The following is an 18,571-nucleotide window of genomic DNA, read 5'->3' on the forward strand; positions in this document are numbered from 1 at the left end:
ATACTACCAAGTGCCAATGAGTGAAACCGATAAGGAAAAGACCGCTTTTATTTGTCCTCTTGGTTTTTACCAATTGAAAGAATGCCACAAGGAGTGTCAGGTGCTCCTGCAACTTTTCAGCGAATCATGGAAAGAACTGTTGGTGACATGAACCTGCTGGAGGTTTTGGTCTACTTGGATGACCTTATCGTTTTTGGTGCAACACTTGAAGAGCATGAACAGAGACTACTAAAAGTGCTCGACCGCCTAAAAGAAGAGGGTCTCAAGCTGTCGTTAGGCAAATGCCAGTTTTGTCAACAGTCTGTGTCCTATGTTGGCCACATTGTATCGCAAGAAGGAGTGTCGACAGACCCAAAGAAAACTGAAGCGGTCACCACATGGCCAAGACCAACTACTGTAACTGCTTTAAGGTCCTTCCTCGGGTTCTGTGGATATTATAAACGCTTTGTGAAAGACTACTCGAAAGTTGCTTTCCCACTGAATCAACTCTTGTCTGGATACCCACCTAATGCCAAAAGATCCAAGAAAAAGCAGGATGAAGCCTACCTCAACCCGTCACAGCCATTTGGTAGTCGCTGGGATGACAAATGCGAGGCTGCTTTCAAAGAGTTGAAGCAAAGACTCACAAATGCTCCAGTTCTAGCCTTTGCTGACCCACAGTTACCCTATGTGCTACATGTTGACGCCAGTCGAGAAGGACTCGGGAGTTATGTATCAAGACCAAGGTGAACTGCTAAGACCCGTTGCTTTCATCAGTCGCAGTTTAACTCCATCGGAACGTCATTATCCTGCTCATAAATTGGAGTACCTTGCGTTAAAGTGGGCTGTTGTTGATAAACTGCATGATTATCTTTATGGCTTAAGTTTGAAGTCAGAACCGACAATAACCCTTTGACATATGTGACATCTGCCAAGTTAGACGCAACAGGGCATCGTTGGCTCGCGGCTCTGTCAACATATGACTTCAGTGTAAAGTACAGATCAGGAGTTCAGAATATTAATGCTGACGCCCTGTCAAGGCGCCCACACCTCAGCCAAGATCAAAGATCCACACAATGGACGGACATCTCAGCAGATGGTGTCAGAGCCATGTGTCAAACCTCAACCATGAACAAGAAAAACACCTGTCCAGAAAGAGCAGTTGATCATTTAGGCTTTTCCATGAACGCCATACCTAAAGCCTACTGTAACCTATCGACTCTCAGTCTTAAGGGAATGCCCATCTTAAGTCCCTTTGAAATCTCAACATCTCAACAAGAAGATCCTAGTCTCTCTGAGATATGGAAAGCTCTAAAAGAAAGAAACACAACCCATGTCAAGTCAAAAACCCCGATCACCTCACTACTACTAAGAGAGTGGGACAGACTAAAGTTGCAACAAGATGTCATGTATAGAGTCACTGTTCCACCTGGCCGAAACCGTCGCTCACAACTCGTCTTGCCTGAAAAGTTCAGAAAAACAGTCATGAAAGCACTTCATGATGATTCTGGTCATCTTGGCATTGACAAGACCTATGGACTCATCAAAGAGAGATTCTATTGGCCAAAGATGAAATCAGACGTTGAAGTACATTGTAAGAACTGTGCAAGGTGCATAAAGAGAAAAACACTTCCAAAGAGAGTCGCCCCTCTGTGTCACATGCAAAGTGATGGCCCACTGGATTTAGTATGTATGGATTTCTTGTCCATCGAACCGGACTCAAGTAACACAGAGAATGTCCTGGTCATAACTGATCACTACACTCGCTATGCCCAAGCCTTCTCTACTAAAGATCAAAAAGCTGTGACTGTGGCCAAAGTTCTACTTGAGAAATACTTTGTCCATTACGGTTTGCCAAGACGCATGCATAGTGATCAGGGACGAGATTTTGAGAGTCGTCTCATTCACGAGTTGTTGAGTTCCCTTGGTGTAGACAAATCAAGAACGACTCCATATCATCCTCAAGGGGATCCCCAACCTGAAAGATTTAACAGAACCTTGCTAGACATGCTTGGAACCCTTGAGCCAGACAAGAAGAGAAAATGGAGCCAACACATTGCACATTTGGTCCACGCTTATAATTGCACGCCAAATGAAGCCACTGGTTTCTCGCCCTATTATTTAATGTTTGGACGCCAAGCAAGAATGCCTGTGGATTTGTGTTTTGGAACATCCAGTGACAATACAACTAAAGAAACCTACCTCAAGTATGTCACAGAAATGAGGAAAGAACTAAAAGCCGCCTATGAACTCGCAGAGTGTGCCGCTGTCAAACAGAACAAAGGGAACAAACAAAGATATGACAAAAAGATCAAGTTTACACAACTTCTACCAGGAGACAGAGTTCTCATACGCAACCTGGGTTTGCAGGGAAAACATAAGCTGGCAGACCGTTGGGTTTCAACACCTTATGTGGTGGAAAGCCAGATGTCAAACTTACCTGTGTTTCGGCTGAAACCAGAAGATGGAAATGGCCCAATCAAAATCCTTCATCAAAACCACATTTTGCCCCTGGGACAGAAAGTATGTTTAAATCAAGTACAAAACCCAGATCCTGTTCCAAAGAGAAAACCGAGAAGAAGACGTAACAAACAAAAAGACAAAAGTTCAGTTGAGAATCCTGAAATGTCGGAACAAGAAAACAAAGATGAATACACTGATTCAGAAGATGAAGAACTTGGAGTTTGGTATGATTTGCCATTCAGTGTACAAAATGCCCAATCAGACAACGAACCGCCAGAACCGTTCAGTCTAGATCTCGATATTCAACCGGAAGTTCAGGCTGAAGATTTGCAAAACATTCCTGGAAAACAAGAAGTTGATACAGAAGAGACTAAACCTGACATAGTTGAACATTCAGACTTACAAGAAACAGTTCATACTGAGACAGAGACTCAAGACATTCAGACTGTAGGTTCAGAACAGATTGACTTGCAGACTGATGGTGAGACAAGAAAATCTCAGAGACTCAGGAAAGTTCCGTCCAGACTTACCTATGATACACCAGGTAGTCCTAATCTTACTGTGAAATATGTTTCATGCCTTTACAAGTGGATTAGTTCCCCTTTCATTACTTAGTTTGAGTTTATCTCGCCATGCTATGCCAAGTCATGTGGACATGCCTTTTTTTGGTGAGGGGAGAGTGTAATAACCTGATTATTTAGTATATAAGGGTATTTTGTTTTATTATTTACGAGAATGTATACCATTTAATTATTATAATTGCATTGAGGCATTGTAATTTCATTTGTGATGAATAATTTCATTGTTTATTATACAGTTAAAATATGCATTTGTATAGTGTTAAAAGTGTATAAATAGAATAAGAATTCATAGTTTATTCAATAGGAAAGAAACCCAGTAATGTTTGTTTTGTTATTATTTGATTTACTGGAGTGTACGTAATGACGCAACAATAGAGCGTTATAAAGAGAAAAGAGAGAAAAAACACCACCAGAGAAGCGGGAAGGATGGAGCAGCAGTGACCGTGGCCGCACATTACAGGAGCTCACACAACCTAGGAAAAAGTGTTTAAAAAGCCGCGCTTCAGCACACTTGGAAAACTTCCTCTTGTTTCGGAGGACTGCGGAGGACTCGCCAACGACTCGTGCAGCCTGGAGCGAGTTTAAATAGTTTTCTAAAGAATGAGCTGGAAGAGCTAAGCTAAAGTTGCTAGCACCGTGACTTTGCTAATTCACCTCGGAACCAGTCGGGAGAGAGAGAGGCGGCGTGATCACGGACGATCCCCGCACTCGCCTGCGTTGAGGACGACAGCCAGGAGAGCGGATTCCGTGTGCCCATCTCATCGATGTACTTCCTTCCGTTTTTGGCCGTAATGGTGAACTGCAGACTGGTAGGATTATTCAACACTATTACAAAGGGATTTGAGCTCCAACGCGCGCCAACAAAACGCAAGCTTGCTGACTCAAAATCGAGTGCACTCGTGGTGGGAATGACTGGTAAATAATTTATGTCGGGGAATTTCTTATAGTGACTATATTTGATTTAAAACTGAACCTTTTCAATATAAAAGCATAAAACGTATCCACTGTGTGAGTCTCGCATTTGTACACTGTAAAATCAACACTGTAAAAGGAAAATAACCACAAGGTAATTACATTTAGAGCTACCTGTTTTTAACTAATTATAAATTATTATACCTGAGAATCCTCTCATTTAATTTGAAGCTAGAATCATACTTTTACCCTAGACAAAAGGTTTTATACATCGGGATGTCTCTTTTGCCAGTGTTAAATTTGGAAGTTAAAGGAGTCTATATACTGTAGTTATTCCTTGTTAATAACGAGCTGGTTGGCAAAAGGGTTACATACATGTGTTTAGTCACATCATCATCCAAAGAACACTGATATGTACTACACTGGACTCAACAGATTTTTGAGTGGATGTTTTCCAGTTTAAAGTCTTGTAGTGAAAACTGAATTCATGACATAGTCAGGTTTTACAAAGCTGTAATTGTCCTTCCATACTGGCATGCCTGAGAAGAGGATATGCATGGGTGTGTGGTATTTTCACTGTAAAACACCTAGAACTGACATAACTCGATGACTTTCACAACAGATACACCCATACATGCTGCAGGCACTACTGTTTTATATTTCTGTAAATATCTAGGGGCCATGATACTTGGCAGACATGACTGCTTGTGCCTCCAGAGACAGAGAAGCCAGTAAACTGCTTACTCAGAGAAAAACTCAGTCTGACTTTAGTCTGCTTTGTAAACTACTATGTTCTGCCTAAACCTAAGCCAGACAGGTGGAGGACATTTAAAAAAAAGAGCATGAAGACAACATAATTCCTTATGGACCTGTGGACATCTTTACCCAGTGATTAGGAATCGTTTAGAAAGAATCACTCATTCAAAAGGATAATTCTATTCAATTCAATTCAATTTTATTTATATAGTGCCAATTCATAACAGAAGTAATCTCATTGCGCTTTTCCTATTGAGCAGGTCTAGACCGTACTCTTTATAATATTAATAATTATAATCTCCCTCCATTATTATCAGCAAACCTAATTGCAGGCTCATCATGTCAGCCTACCATGTCATTGGAAACATCTCTCCCCTGCTGTCTTTGTGACCTCTGACCAAGGACAAATTCTTGTTGGGTTGCGTGACAAGACAGTGACAAGGCTGTGACTAAGTCTGTTGCACCGATGGGGAAACAGCAGCAGTGATTACAGGGATGATGGTGATGTCAGTGTGGTGCTGCAATGTCAAGGCTGTCCTCATTGAAAGCATCTGAATTCTAAACAGACCTTACAGCTGGCTCTACTGCCAGGTCCCATAATTACTGAAGGGACAGATCAATTAAATTCAATCAGAAGTCACAGAAACACAGTGAAGTCCTAGAGAGAGGTGATTTGGAGATTCTCCAAATCCATGATTAGATTTGACTTTTGATTTTAAGGTCACGGTTTGATTCAATTTTCGATTTAAATGTTGTTGTTTTTTCAGCACTAATGGCTATGCCATTGTTGGACTACTGAGTCTTGATTTGTAAAGATCAACAGATCATTTATGCCCTGATCATGTTAATATAACACACTAAATTTAAATAATTTATTTAAAATGTAATAACAAGAGTCACTAGATGGCAGAAGAGTACTTTACCACAACAGCTTGAGTTTCCTCACCTGCAAAAAGCCACCAGGATTAGAGTTTCTGTTTGTCCTGTTGTCTGAGGTGGCGCATGGTACCCACGCGTAGCATAGCCTACAAACTGTAGTTTTTCTGTCAATGACACGTTCGTTGGCAGACAAATGTTGCCACACTGGTGACTTAGAGGAAGCAGGAGGATTTACCAGAACTGTTGTTTCTCCGTCATCTCCGTGACCATAGTGTAGAATTGAAATCGTAACACTCCTAGTTTGTTGGGCTGTTTTTCCAGCAAAGGCAAATGAAGGTCTGATTTTGTTGAATAGTTTGATTTATATTTTAAGTTGAATATTTTCCATTTGTGTGAGTAGCTTATGTATGTACAGTATGTGAGCAAGACAAAGGAGTGAATGGTTTATGCTGTATAGCTCAATCATGATCAAAGGCCATTTCAAGGCTGTCAGCTTTCTGTAATCTCTCCTCTCTTCTCACCTTCCTTAACCTCCTCTGTGCCCACCACTATTTCCTGTCACATTTTAATAAGAGTTTTAAGAACAAATAGAGGACTTTTCTGGTGACATCAGAACATTGTTCCCAGTGAAGCAAGTTTTATCATGTACAACAAAACATTTATTTCCTGCCAGTTTACAAATGTGGATATAGCTATTTTATGTAGGCGCTTAAACGTTGACATTTACTGGACAGTAAGTGTGTCCAGATCTATTTAGCATCAGGTTCATGAAGAGACTGCTGTCACAAATTAGAACAGTTGAAATGAAGATGACTCAAATGGAAGATTGCTTAATGGAGATAATGCACACCTACTTCGAGTTAGGGCAATGCCTTAATAGTGGAAATGTGGAATGATCAAGAAATAAACCTTTCAAGACTTTGTCATTTATTGCAGGTTTTATTAGAACTTCGGGGAGGTTGCATGTGTGTTCCTAAGAACTGCTTAGTCATATTGAAATTCAAATAAATGGATCTTAAAATGCAAACTGAAGTTCAGTTGAACATTAGAAAATTTGGCAAAAGTATATTTCTGGTCTGAAAACTGAAACAGAAACACCAACAGGTCAAAGGCCTTGTGTGCTTAATGTAAGTTCTTAATGTGACACCCCAATCTATGTTTTATTCATGAAACACTCATCTCCTGTAGACTTGATGGGTAGCTGTAAAAGGTTTGTAGTTTAGTTAGTTCTTGGAGCATAGTGACCAGAGTTCAGGGAGGACAAAATAATAAACATCCATATAGAGAAAACCCACTGTCAATCCTTGTGCTCAGTGTGTTAAAGATTTACCAAAATATTACTAAATATACTGTTTCCAACTCAATCCAACAATGAATGGCTATATGGACAACAAAGAAGAAGATGATGGTGCCGCAGTGGAGGTAGAAGTTGCAATGAATGTTTAAATGTTTTTCCCTTGTGAAAACTGGTCACTATGCAATCCATCACCTCAGTCTGTGTGAAGGAGTGATACAAACGTAAAGTAGTGGACCAAAACCAACTCAGAGTTCCGACCAGGAGGCAGCGTTGCAGTCCTACACGCTTCTCTGCGCTTCCAGAGCAGTTACCCACCTACAACTCCTTAGTGACGGTGTCTGCCCCACGACCACTTAAATTAATACAATCTAAAGTTAACAGAAGAGGAGTTATACATAACAACCTAAACAAAAATGCTGAAATAGCACAACAAAATAGGATAATTAAATGTGGACTAAACTAAATTATAACTCATTCGAAAGCCTTGTTCTTAGTCTTTCACACCCAACCTGGAAATCACAACAGCCAATTCTATTTGTTATAGCTCCTAGTCCTTATTCTGAGTTTTTATCTGAATTCTCAGAGTTTTTATTAAGTTTAGTCCTTAAAACAGACAAAGTGGTAGGAGTTTTCAATATTCATGTGGACGTTGAAAATGATAGCCTTAGTACTGCATTTATTTCATTATTAGTGATTCAATTGGCTTTTGTCAGTGTACATGAAGCCACTCACTGTTTTAACCACACCCTCGACCTTGTTCTGGTATATGTCATTGAAATTAAACATTTAACAGTCTTTCGAAAGAATCCTTCTTTATCGGACCATTATTTAATAACTGCTATTACTGGACTACACACCATTAGGCAAAAATTCTTACTCTAGATGTCTATCTGATATTGCTGTGGCTAGATTCAAGGAAGCGATCCCATCTGTATTTAATTCAATGTTATGTCGCAATATAACAGAGGACTCCTATATTAATTTCAGCCCCTCCCAAATTAACCATCTAGTAGCGCTGCAAGCTCACTGTGAACGACACTCAATTCTGTCGCTCCTCTAAAAAAGAAGATAATAAAACAAAGAAGGTTAGCTCCATAGTATAACCCCCAAACCTGCAAATTAAAGGAAATGTCGCGAAAATTTGAAAGGAAATAGCGTTCCAACAACCTGGAAGAATCCCGTTTAGTCTGGCAAGATAGTCTTAAAACATAGGAAGGCCCTCCGTAATGCCAGAGCAGCTTACTACTCATCATTAATAGAGGAAAATAAAAACAACCCCAGGTTTCTTTTCAGCACTGTAGCCAGGCTGACAGATAATGAACCATGTATTCCTATAGCTCTCAGTAGCAACGACTTCATGAGCTTCTTTAATGTTAAAATTTTAACTATTAGAGAAAAAATTCATCAAGTCCTAACCTTCCCTTTCTTTCTAAGATCCTTGAGAAAGCAGTCGCCAATCAGTTGTGTGACTTTCTAAATAACAATAGTTTATTTGAGGATTTTCATTCAGGGTTTAGAGTGCATCATAGCACAGAGACAGCACTGGTGAAAATTACAAATGACCTTTTATTTGCATCAGACAATGGACTTGTTTCTGTACTTGTCTTGTTAGATCTTAGTGCTGCGTTTGACACCATTGACCATCACATCCTATTACAGAGACTGAAACATGTAATTGGCATTAAAAGAACCACACAAAGCTGGTTTAAATCCTATCTATCAGATCGATCATAGTTTGTACATGTTAATGGTGAGTCCTCCGTGCACGCCAAAGTTAGTCACGGAGTTCCACATGGTTCTGTGCTCGGACCGATTCTATTCACCATATATATGCTTCCTCCAGGCAGTATTATTATTACTCCATAAACTTTCATTGCTATGCAGATGATACCCAATTATATCTATCGATCAAGCCAGATGAAACTAACCAGTAGGCTAAAATTCAAGCATGCCTTAAGGACATAAAGACCTGGATGACCTGCAACTTTCTGATGTTAAACTCTGACAAAACTGAAGTTATTGTACTTGTACAATATACCCAAACACCTCCGAGACAAATTATCTGAAGATATAGTTACTCTAGATGGCATTGCCCTGGCCTCCAGCAGCACCGTAAGGAATCTCTGAGTTATCTTTGATCAGGATTTAGCCTTTAACTCCCTCATGAAACAAACTTCAGGGACTGCCTTTTTTCACCTACGTTAATATTGCAAAAATCAGGCACATCCTGTCTCAAAATGATGCCGAAAAATTAGTGCATGCATTTGTTACTTCTAGGTTGGACTATTGCAATTCCTTATTATCGGGCTGCCCGAATAAGTCCCTTAAGACTCTCCAGTTGATCCAGAATGCTGCGGCACGTGTACTGACAAAAACTAGGAAAAGAGATCATATCTCTCCAATATTAGCTTCTCTGCACTGGCTGACTGTAAAATTTAGAATTGAATTTAAAATCCTTCTCCTCACCTACAAAGCTCGTAATGGTCTGGCACCATCGTATCTTAAAGATCTCATAATACCATATTATCCGACTAGAACACTGCGCTCCCAGGATGCAGGGTTACTTGTGGTTCCTAGAGTCTCCAAAAGTAGAATGGGAGCCAGAGCCTTCAGTTATCAAGCTCCTCTCCTGTGGACTCAGGTCCCAGTTTGGGTTCAGGAGACAGACACCATCTCCACATTTAAGAGTAGGCTAAAGACTTTCCTCTTTGATAAAGCTTATAGTTAGGGCTGGCTTGGGTGAGTCTCTCCCGTAGTTTTATGCTTTCTCATTTCTCTCCTCTCTCCTTGTCGCTTTCAGCAGGTATTTCTGCCTCTGGAGCTGCAGTGACTGGATCTGTGGTTGTGGGCCACCTGCTACCCCCGTGTTCCTGCTCAACATCTGCTACTACAGTTGTTGTTATTGGCTCTGTTACTGATGCTGACATTATTCTTCTTATAGCTGTCATTCCTATTATTACTAATTTATTGATATTAACACTACAATTAATATTCTACTATATATAAAAAAAAGATCTACATGGTCTTTGCATTATGCCTCCCTCTCCCCCCCAAAATATCAATGAACAACTTGAACGTTTTGCACAAGCGCTTGGCATGTGAAATATTTCACATGCAAAATGTCCAACCACCACATGTGCCTATATGTGAATTTGCAGTACCACAAATTGCCAGAAATTTTTGTCCCTTACAAAAGAAGCACATGTGAAATCGATGTTTTCACCTGTGTGAAATATAATGTGAAATGCTGTTTGACATGTGGTAAACATGTGAAATGTCGTTCACATGTAATACATTAAGGGAAACAGTGTTTTCACAGCAGTTGTGTGGCTGATTGTGTGCCCACGCCTCCTTTCTCTTCTCTCTCCCCATCAGTCTGATGGATTGCCACTGATGGGATTCTGTTTCAGGGGCTGCTCTGGTTTGTTTTGTACTCCCCTCCCTCTTTACCCACCCACTGATCTCCTTATTTCAAGTCCTTACTCGTCCCCACCCTCTAATTCATTTAAGGTTCACAGTCTACCTACATTGTTCATAAGTAGAGCAGTTTGAACATTGCTATCGAGTAGTCTAGTCTTGTTTTCTTCTCTTTTGCATTTGCTAATATTCTGCATCTTTAGTTTGTTTCATTTGGTTTCATCCAAGATTTTATTTATTAAAGTTGACACGGCACAGTTAAAATCAAACAAGTTTTTCTGAACCAAAGAGACATGGATTTACGTGAAGCTGAGTTATGATTACCTGTCATCACACAAGATTGAAATTTCAAATATGAATTCCATTGTGTTTGACTTTATCTCATCCCATGTGCTGATCTCACCTCAAATGGCCTCTTCATTTTCATCCATGTGTTTTGGCGCTGTACTCGTTCCTCTCCTCTTAAGTGCTATGGAAAGATACTTGCCATAACTAAATTGGATATTAGAACTTTCACCTTTTTTTGCACATGTATAGGTTTTAACACATTGGTGCTCATGCACGTACACACAAACTGTCAGCCCATGTCTTTCATCTTTCTGTCTCTCACACACATAGTCTATTTGATGATAAGGTTTTGGCATGGCATCACCCACATTGTTTTAATCTGCTGTAGGGCTTGCGAGGTGTGATGTGAAAAGAGGTGTGGGGAAGTAAGGTAAGTGAGGAGAGAAGGAGATGATTGTGTTGTGTTGGGAAGCTTTAGGCTACATCCACACTACTATGTTTTTGTTTTAAAAGTTTTACTAAGTTTACATGTCCACACTACTGCAGCATTTTTGTGCCCCTAAAACGGAGAAATTTAGAAACGCTGCTGGCCCCATTTTCGTTTTAAAACTTCTGGGTTTGGAAATGATGATGTGGCCACCCGCATTCGCGTGATTAGGTCTTATCGGTCACAACGGTGATTCCCTGATTCATCATGCCCCTATCACGTAACCCTTTTCCAGACGAAAACACAAAGCATGGCTAATTAAACATGGATAATGAATTACAGGCATTGCTGACCCTGTTGTCTATACTAGCAGCTATTGTGCAGTTAAATGCTGAATTTTATAATGCTACTACTGCCTACATGCACAGGAGGCAAGCTATTATTTGAGCGATTTGTGACAATTCCCAAATCCAGCTGGGTTATCAGCCCTACATGACCGGTTTTGGGTAGAACCAGTGCCAGGTGGGACCATTATATTAATGACATTGTGGTTCCTGGGGAATGGCAAGAAAACCTTTGAATGTCCAGATGTGGTAGGAGCATCAAAACATCAAAACAGAGTACAGAGCCTGAAGTGAAGGATCTTCTCGTCAACTTCTACCAAACACACAGTAAAGATATGCCACAATGCTAATCCACAGACTACATCAACAGAAACGGTAAACATTCTTTAGTACTTAAGTATTGTTTCATGGAAGTTATTGTCAGTAATGGATTCGTTTTGATGCATCAGTTATGTAGGGTATAAGCATGATTGGCAAATGAACTCAGAGTATGTGCTATGATATTGTGGAGTATTTGAGTTTATACATTGACAGAATGGATGTTATATTTTCTTTATTTAGAAAGACACAAAAGGACTGAAAATACAATGATGGAAAAGAATGACAAAAACAAAATGCTACTGATAATGTTTTAATAAAAACATTATGTGGGAGGATTTTGAGAAGGGTAATCACATTTTTCTGCCTCATTATTTTAGTCCTTGTAGCGGAATCGTGCTACTGTGAGTTTCCTTGGCCCTGAGACACACACTGAGACCACGTTTCCAGTTTATATTCTTTATTTATTTATTTTTCTCCACACACAGTCTTTCCGTCAGCATCTGCCATTCCTCCGACTCCCTCCTTGTGTCCAGCATGCTACTGTATTTAGGGAGAGCATAATTAGTTAACCGGGTTCAGCTGTGACAATTACCTCTCCCTGATGCTGCTCACCTGAGCCACTCCACCACCTCTCCCTCTGCAGCTGACAGCTACCCATACCCACCTCCACAGTCCTGCTTCCTGTTTACACTGGCACGTGCATGCCCAGTGTACATGAATGGTCATGTGATATGTGTTTTCAGGTGTGTTAGTATGGACAGAGATAATTTCTGAAATGGTGCTGAAATGGTCGTCTGGATGGAGAACACCATTTTTAAATGAAAATATAGTAGTGTGGATGTAGCCTTAGTCTGACAATGTATCTGGTTCCAATCACTCCACCTCTCATGCCTCCTGCTGTCAGACCTGTGTGAATGTAGGACAGGAACAGTGATCAGCCATTCTGTATGTTAATGTGTGCGTGTGTGTTCAAGTGGGTTGTGGAATAGGAAGGAGGTCATTTGCCAGGGGATGTGTATTTTGGTGTATGTTCACATGGTGGGAAGTCTTCCTGTGTGCCAACTTACAGTATGTGTTATGTGTGCAAGCATAGGGTTTTCAAATGTTAGTGTTGCCTGTATGCCAGTAATATCTACAGAGCAGGCGTCAGGGTGTGACAATGAAAAAAAAGGGAATCTACCAGGTTTAGGATGATTGTTTCCTTATTAACTGGGCTCTGTCATTTTAAGCAAGACTACAATTCTGTAGCCTTGCTGGTGGCCTCGTAAGGCTGCACATTACACACTACAAAATAGAAGTTTTAGATTGATGAAAAATAGAGAAACAAATTTGCTATTCATAAATATTTACCAATAGTGGGGCAACAGTTTTAAATGATGCTGATTCCACCATTGACTATCAGCAGGAATGCTTATCACACCACCAATAGCACAGTTAGGGATACATCCAAAATGTTGCTCCATAGTGCTACTAGTGGTCAAAAGCTCCACAGGTTCTATTTAAATAGGGTGCAGTTACCTGGAATCAGAGACTTTAGCTGAGGAGTATGTTTGTTTGCTTTTCAGAGACCAGCATACTATTTAGCACCAATATTGGAGCTCTAAGAAAAATATAAGATTCCCAGCAGCATTAGGATGATGATGTGAATGGTATTTAGAAATAAACTACAGCAACTTCTATATGACATGGACACGACATTTGGCTGCTAACACTGGCATGTTAACATTTTATGTAACATGTATCATGATAAAATGCATACAGTATGTGTTTGGTAAGTAACTCTACCCCCTCAGATACCTTGATCTTTAAAGCTGATTCATTGTCACACTTTTTAATATAATGCTATACTCACCCATTATCACTCAGCACAGTTTATGGTAAAGTCATAGCATGTAGCACTGGAGCAATTGATCTACCAGGGACCCAGGATGATTACTGTGTCACGAGGACAAGGTCCAGACCACTGGGGCTTTAATCCATCTGCTAAGATAAAGAGGCCAGAAGGAACGTGTTGGTGTGTGTGTGAGTGTGTGTGAATGTGTGTGTGGACTGAAAACTGAATTCTTGAATTTACTAAACACATAAACCGATATGTTTTCAGTTTAATGTAACTACATGACACTGATTCTTAAATTCAAAAGGAAGTCTTCTGTGTGTGGTTGGATCAGGAAACAGAAAGTATGGGTGTAGTTAGGAGTTAGAGCCTTTCAACAAGCCAGAATTGTTTCTTTTTCTGAGTAAGAAATAACACAACAAAGTTTTCCTCTGAATTCCTTCAGTTCCATGTTGCTCTAATTAAGTTGGCCTCCAGTCTGTTTTACAGCCATGTATGGTCTAGTTCATGATTGGTTGGGGTGCCATCCAGCCAACTTCTGCTCGCAATTACTCATATTTTTACACCATGCTGTCTGCAGTGTTTTGGTCTGTTTTACAGCCTCTCTGCAAGTCGTTAAAGAATGTCTCTGTGTCAAGCTGTTGCACCAGACCTAAATGAATGTAGCATTTTAGATCAGCTAAGGAGATGATTGAAAGGAGGTTTAACTGGGTTCTGCATTACAATTCAATTCAATTCAATTTTATTTATATAGCGCAAATTCATAACAGAAGTTATCTCATTGCGCTTTTCCTATAGAGCAGGTCTAGACTGTACTCTTTATAATATTAATGCAAATTAATTATGCAAAGACCACGTAGATTTTTTTTTATATAGTAGAATAGTAATTGTAGTGTTAATATTAGTAAATTAGTAATAATAGGAATGACAGCTATAGGAAGAATAATGTCAGCATCACTAACAGAGCCAATAACAACAACTGTAGTAGCAGTTGCCGAGGAGGAACACGGGGGCAGCAGGGGGCCCACAATCACAGATCCAGACTCTGCAGCTCCGAAAGCAGAAATACCTGCTGAAAGCAACAGAAGGAGAGAGGAGAGAAACAAGAAAGCACAGAACTACGGGAGAACATTACAACACACAGAAGTAAGAGAAGTGCTTTGACAAAAACATGATTTTAAATAATATATCTGGGTCTGCAAATTAAATAATAATTGCATAAAATTCAAGTATTTCACAGTTTAAAGACAGAAGCAAATGTGCACCACTCACCACCAGCACATGGACTTAGTTAGGAACTGACATTTTGTCATGTATGTCTGTATGTGACAAGTTTAGTTTTATTTAAAGGCCAAGAGGGAGTCTTGTCTGACTGTGAGTCATTATAACATCAAATATGTTAGTGAAGGTATCAATAATTGTGTCTCCTTAAAGTTATATTCATATATATATATATATATATATATATATATATATATATATAATTTGCATCAGCAAATACATTTTGTAGGAAACACAATACCACCCAGATGATCTTTTATATTAATACAACAAGGAAACATTTATATTGAGCACATCTGCAAACTGTTCATTGCTAACGTAAAGTACTTAATTTGTTTTCCCAACAAACACCTCCTGGCAACTAAAGCATGATTCACGTTTTAATGATTATATTTAGGTAACTCAAAAGGTAAGGTCAGGGTAAGATCGTGGTTTTGGTTGAATATTGAAATAGTCAACGTTGATTTTTAGAATGAAACCCATTGACCATTTAAAATATTTTTCCAAAACTGCAATCTTTCCCTTTGCCTCACAAAGTATTTTAGAGGCCTAACTAAACAACATGTGAGCACTGGTCTCAGCTGTATTTGAACCCATGTTGTCATGAATACAGAGCCCAAGACACCTCATATTACCTCAGTTGTTGTGATGGACTTTAACACTCACAATTTTCTGTTATATGTGGCTGATGAGGATGTCTGCCTGTGATTCCAAGAGTTCCTGCTGTAAATGTCAGATATGAAGTCTGACCAGACTCAGGGACAATATCAGTTACTAGAGCCTCAAATATGACAGGTTTAGTTAACTTCTCTCTGACACAGCATCAATTAAAACCAAATATTATACGTTTCAAAACGGGAGTGTTGTTTGGTGTTGGTTGTTTTGGATTACATTAAATTGTACAGGTGAATCAAATAAAATTGTAAATCAGTGTATGTTAACAAACAAAGGTAGTGAAACTTGAAATCATATAAATATAAAAGGTTAAGAAACAAAGTTTAGGCAAGTTCGCCCTCAACTACATCCCTATTCTCAGCATGCAGTGCATTCTAGATCTTAAACTGAATCAAAGTGCATGCCATAAAGGATATCCTTATTTTGCAACACCTGAAATCTAACTCTGACAGTAAAGCAGAGGATGTCCCTGCCTGTAGCAGCATTGTACTACATGGAGTGTGACACATAAAAAGTCAGCAAGCTCCAGGGAGCAAGTCTCCCCTGAAGCCGCTGTCCACTATAGGGTTGTATAGGGTACAGTGTGTGTCGGGGCAGCACACACACTTTCACATACACACAGTCAGCACCATTTCCCACCTAATGGGCATAAAAGTTGCAAATTGCAGCAAAAAGGACTTGGCAGTTCAAAAATATATTACACATATTGATTGGAGAGGGTCAATTCTATGGAACCAGCAGTGCTGCATCCTTAAAGCAGCTGGTCACAAAGTTAAAATGATTACCCAAACTGTCTGTTGTAAACATCCATCCCAGTTTACAGACTTAATTCCTGGTTCTACTATTCTTACAGTAGTTGTGCACATACATAGCTTTCTTGTGTAATGAGGGATTATTACTAATAGGCGTGTGGTCATTTTTAGTTTGACCTGAAAATCAAGTAATTTATCTCATATCGATGCGGCCATGAAATTACTTTGGAGAGTACAGTGTTATCATAATTGATAGAGATGATGACCAAAACTACAAAAACAAGACTTAAGTGGTAATAAACAAGAATTATTCTTAGGAAGGCTGCCAAAAATAGCCTGTACTTCAACTTACTACATAGCATAAAGAAAGCAACTGACCTTCATTTGTTGCACATCACTCAACCCAAAGTCCAGCTACACCTTTGAGATAGTGACAGCTGGTCAGTAGAAGCCTACCAGCCTCATGCTAATTCAGAGTTAGCAAGCATAATAAATTCTCAAATATGTGAAATGAGAAAATTAGTAAGTTTTAACTTTTTATGCATTTTAATATTACTTTAAACAAAGCTATAGAGTATGAAATTAGCTAGGCTTTTTTGTATTCTCTTTCCTCATGGGAGCCGTCCCAGCCATGCAATACACACACGGAACACTAGCTTCCTCCTGATCCCACCTGCATCTAATACAAGTAAATGGATGTAAAAAGGGTGCAGAAGACAGTGAAACACATCACAGGTGAAACTAATCAGGGAGGGGTGGACAATCAAAACTGGTGGGAAACACACTGTCCTCGGGGATGAGGACAGCTATTGTGCTTTGCCACGGCATTTGAGGTTTCTTGTGCTTTACTCTTTGTCCTTTACTTTCTCTTTCCTCTCAACTAACCCACACACCTCTACACATACATTTACACACACATCTCAAATGAATCCGATAGCATGAGAGCATAGCTAGCTAAGCTGCCCGCTATCTTGAGGACAATTAGAGCTTGTCCTCCCTTTCGGCTCTGTCCCTTTGTTTCAGTTTCGCGGGTCTGCCCACCATTTTGGCTCTGTGTGTGACAAAGACCCATGTGGTCACGCCCGCCATCTTCCGCGCACCCCCCCACTCTCTTGTCCCACACACAAACACACACACAAACACACATCTTATATGCTTACTGATTGTTGTATGCTTATTGTGTTTAGACTAAACGGTAGTTGACTGAAGTTATTGCTTGTGAATCAGGGCTAAGGTTAAATAAACGCTATTGTGGTTATTGTGTGTACGTCTTGTGATAACAACTGGTTGTGACAGTCAGTGCTCGGATCTCACCCTTCACTGTCCTGCTTTTAATGTAAGATAATACCTTAAATATCACTTTTGAGACTGTTTTTCACGTTTGGTTATTGGTCCCTGATTCCAGGGTGGTGCCCGTAATTATTAATCCATATTAATATTTTTTATAATATTAATCATTGTATTAATATTCATAAATATCTTTGATATTTTTACTAATAATCAAACCTGCCCTACCTGAATCCCAACATTACTGACATCTTTATGACAAGCTCAAATGGTTCCACCTTACTTGAGGTGGAGCGAATTATTCATGACACTGTTAAAAACAATTTGACAGTGTAATAAAACTTACTGACATCTTTATGACAAGTACAAATGGTTCCACTTTACTTGAGGTCAAGGGAATTTTTTCAGGTTATGTTTTATTTCATTAATGTCAAGTTTTCACAACAGAGACATTTTTGTCTTGCTTAATGTCAAGTTGTCACAACAAAGACATTTTTTTATTCCACACATTTTTCTTCCTTGTCAAAACCTGGAGCCTACATTACCCACAATGAACCCACAATTCAAACTTGTAGTCTTCAGCCCCAACCATCGCTGACTCAAGTGACATTGCTTGAGGAATTTTTATTAGATATACACAGCTCCCTCTGATCAAATCACCTTAGCTGTTCTGATGGACTAATCACTCAAGATTTGAATGAGCGTGCATGTGTGTGTATTTTCCCAGGAGCTCCTGCTACAAATGTATGAATACAATCTGAGCAGACTGTGTTACTTAAATCAAAATAATCAGATGTTTTTATAGACTGTAAAAAATAAAAAACATTTGGCTTCTGTTTTGAATTAAGCTGTTCGCTGTCCAGCTGTACACTCCACCCTCCACAGCACCCTCCATCAGATTAGGAAATCAGGCACCATCATATCTTAAAGAGCTCATAGTACTCTTTTACCCTACTAGAACACTGCGCTTCCAGAATGCAGGATTACTTGTAGTTCCTAAATCAATTAGATTTGGCTATCAAGATTATCAAGGATAATCATAAATAAAACCTCTAATGAATAAAGCCCTCTGAGGCAC

At 39.5% G+C, this 18,571-nt stretch overlaps 1 protein-coding gene across 4 annotated transcripts in view; it reads left to right on the forward strand.

Moving 5' to 3' along the window:
• Positions 1-18,571, forward strand: part of LOC122888522 (CXADR-like membrane protein) — an 84,684-nt gene that overhangs the window by 41,215 nt on the left and 24,898 nt on the right. The window contains exon 1 of one of the 4 annotated variants that reach the window (XM_044223091.1): positions 10,978-11,002. The exons of the other annotated variants lie outside the window; for them this stretch is intronic. The gene's annotated coding sequence lies outside the window, so the exon portion shown is untranslated. Of the gene's footprint in view, positions 1-10,977; positions 11,003-18,571 lie in introns of those variants that run through there. 4 annotated transcript variants of the gene reach the window in all.

Source organism: Siniperca chuatsi, linkage group LG14 (assembly GCF_020085105.1).
Source record: "Siniperca chuatsi isolate FFG_IHB_CAS linkage group LG14, ASM2008510v1, whole genome shotgun sequence".
NCBI classification, from domain to species: Eukaryota; Metazoa; Chordata; class Actinopteri; order Centrarchiformes; family Sinipercidae; genus Siniperca; species Siniperca chuatsi.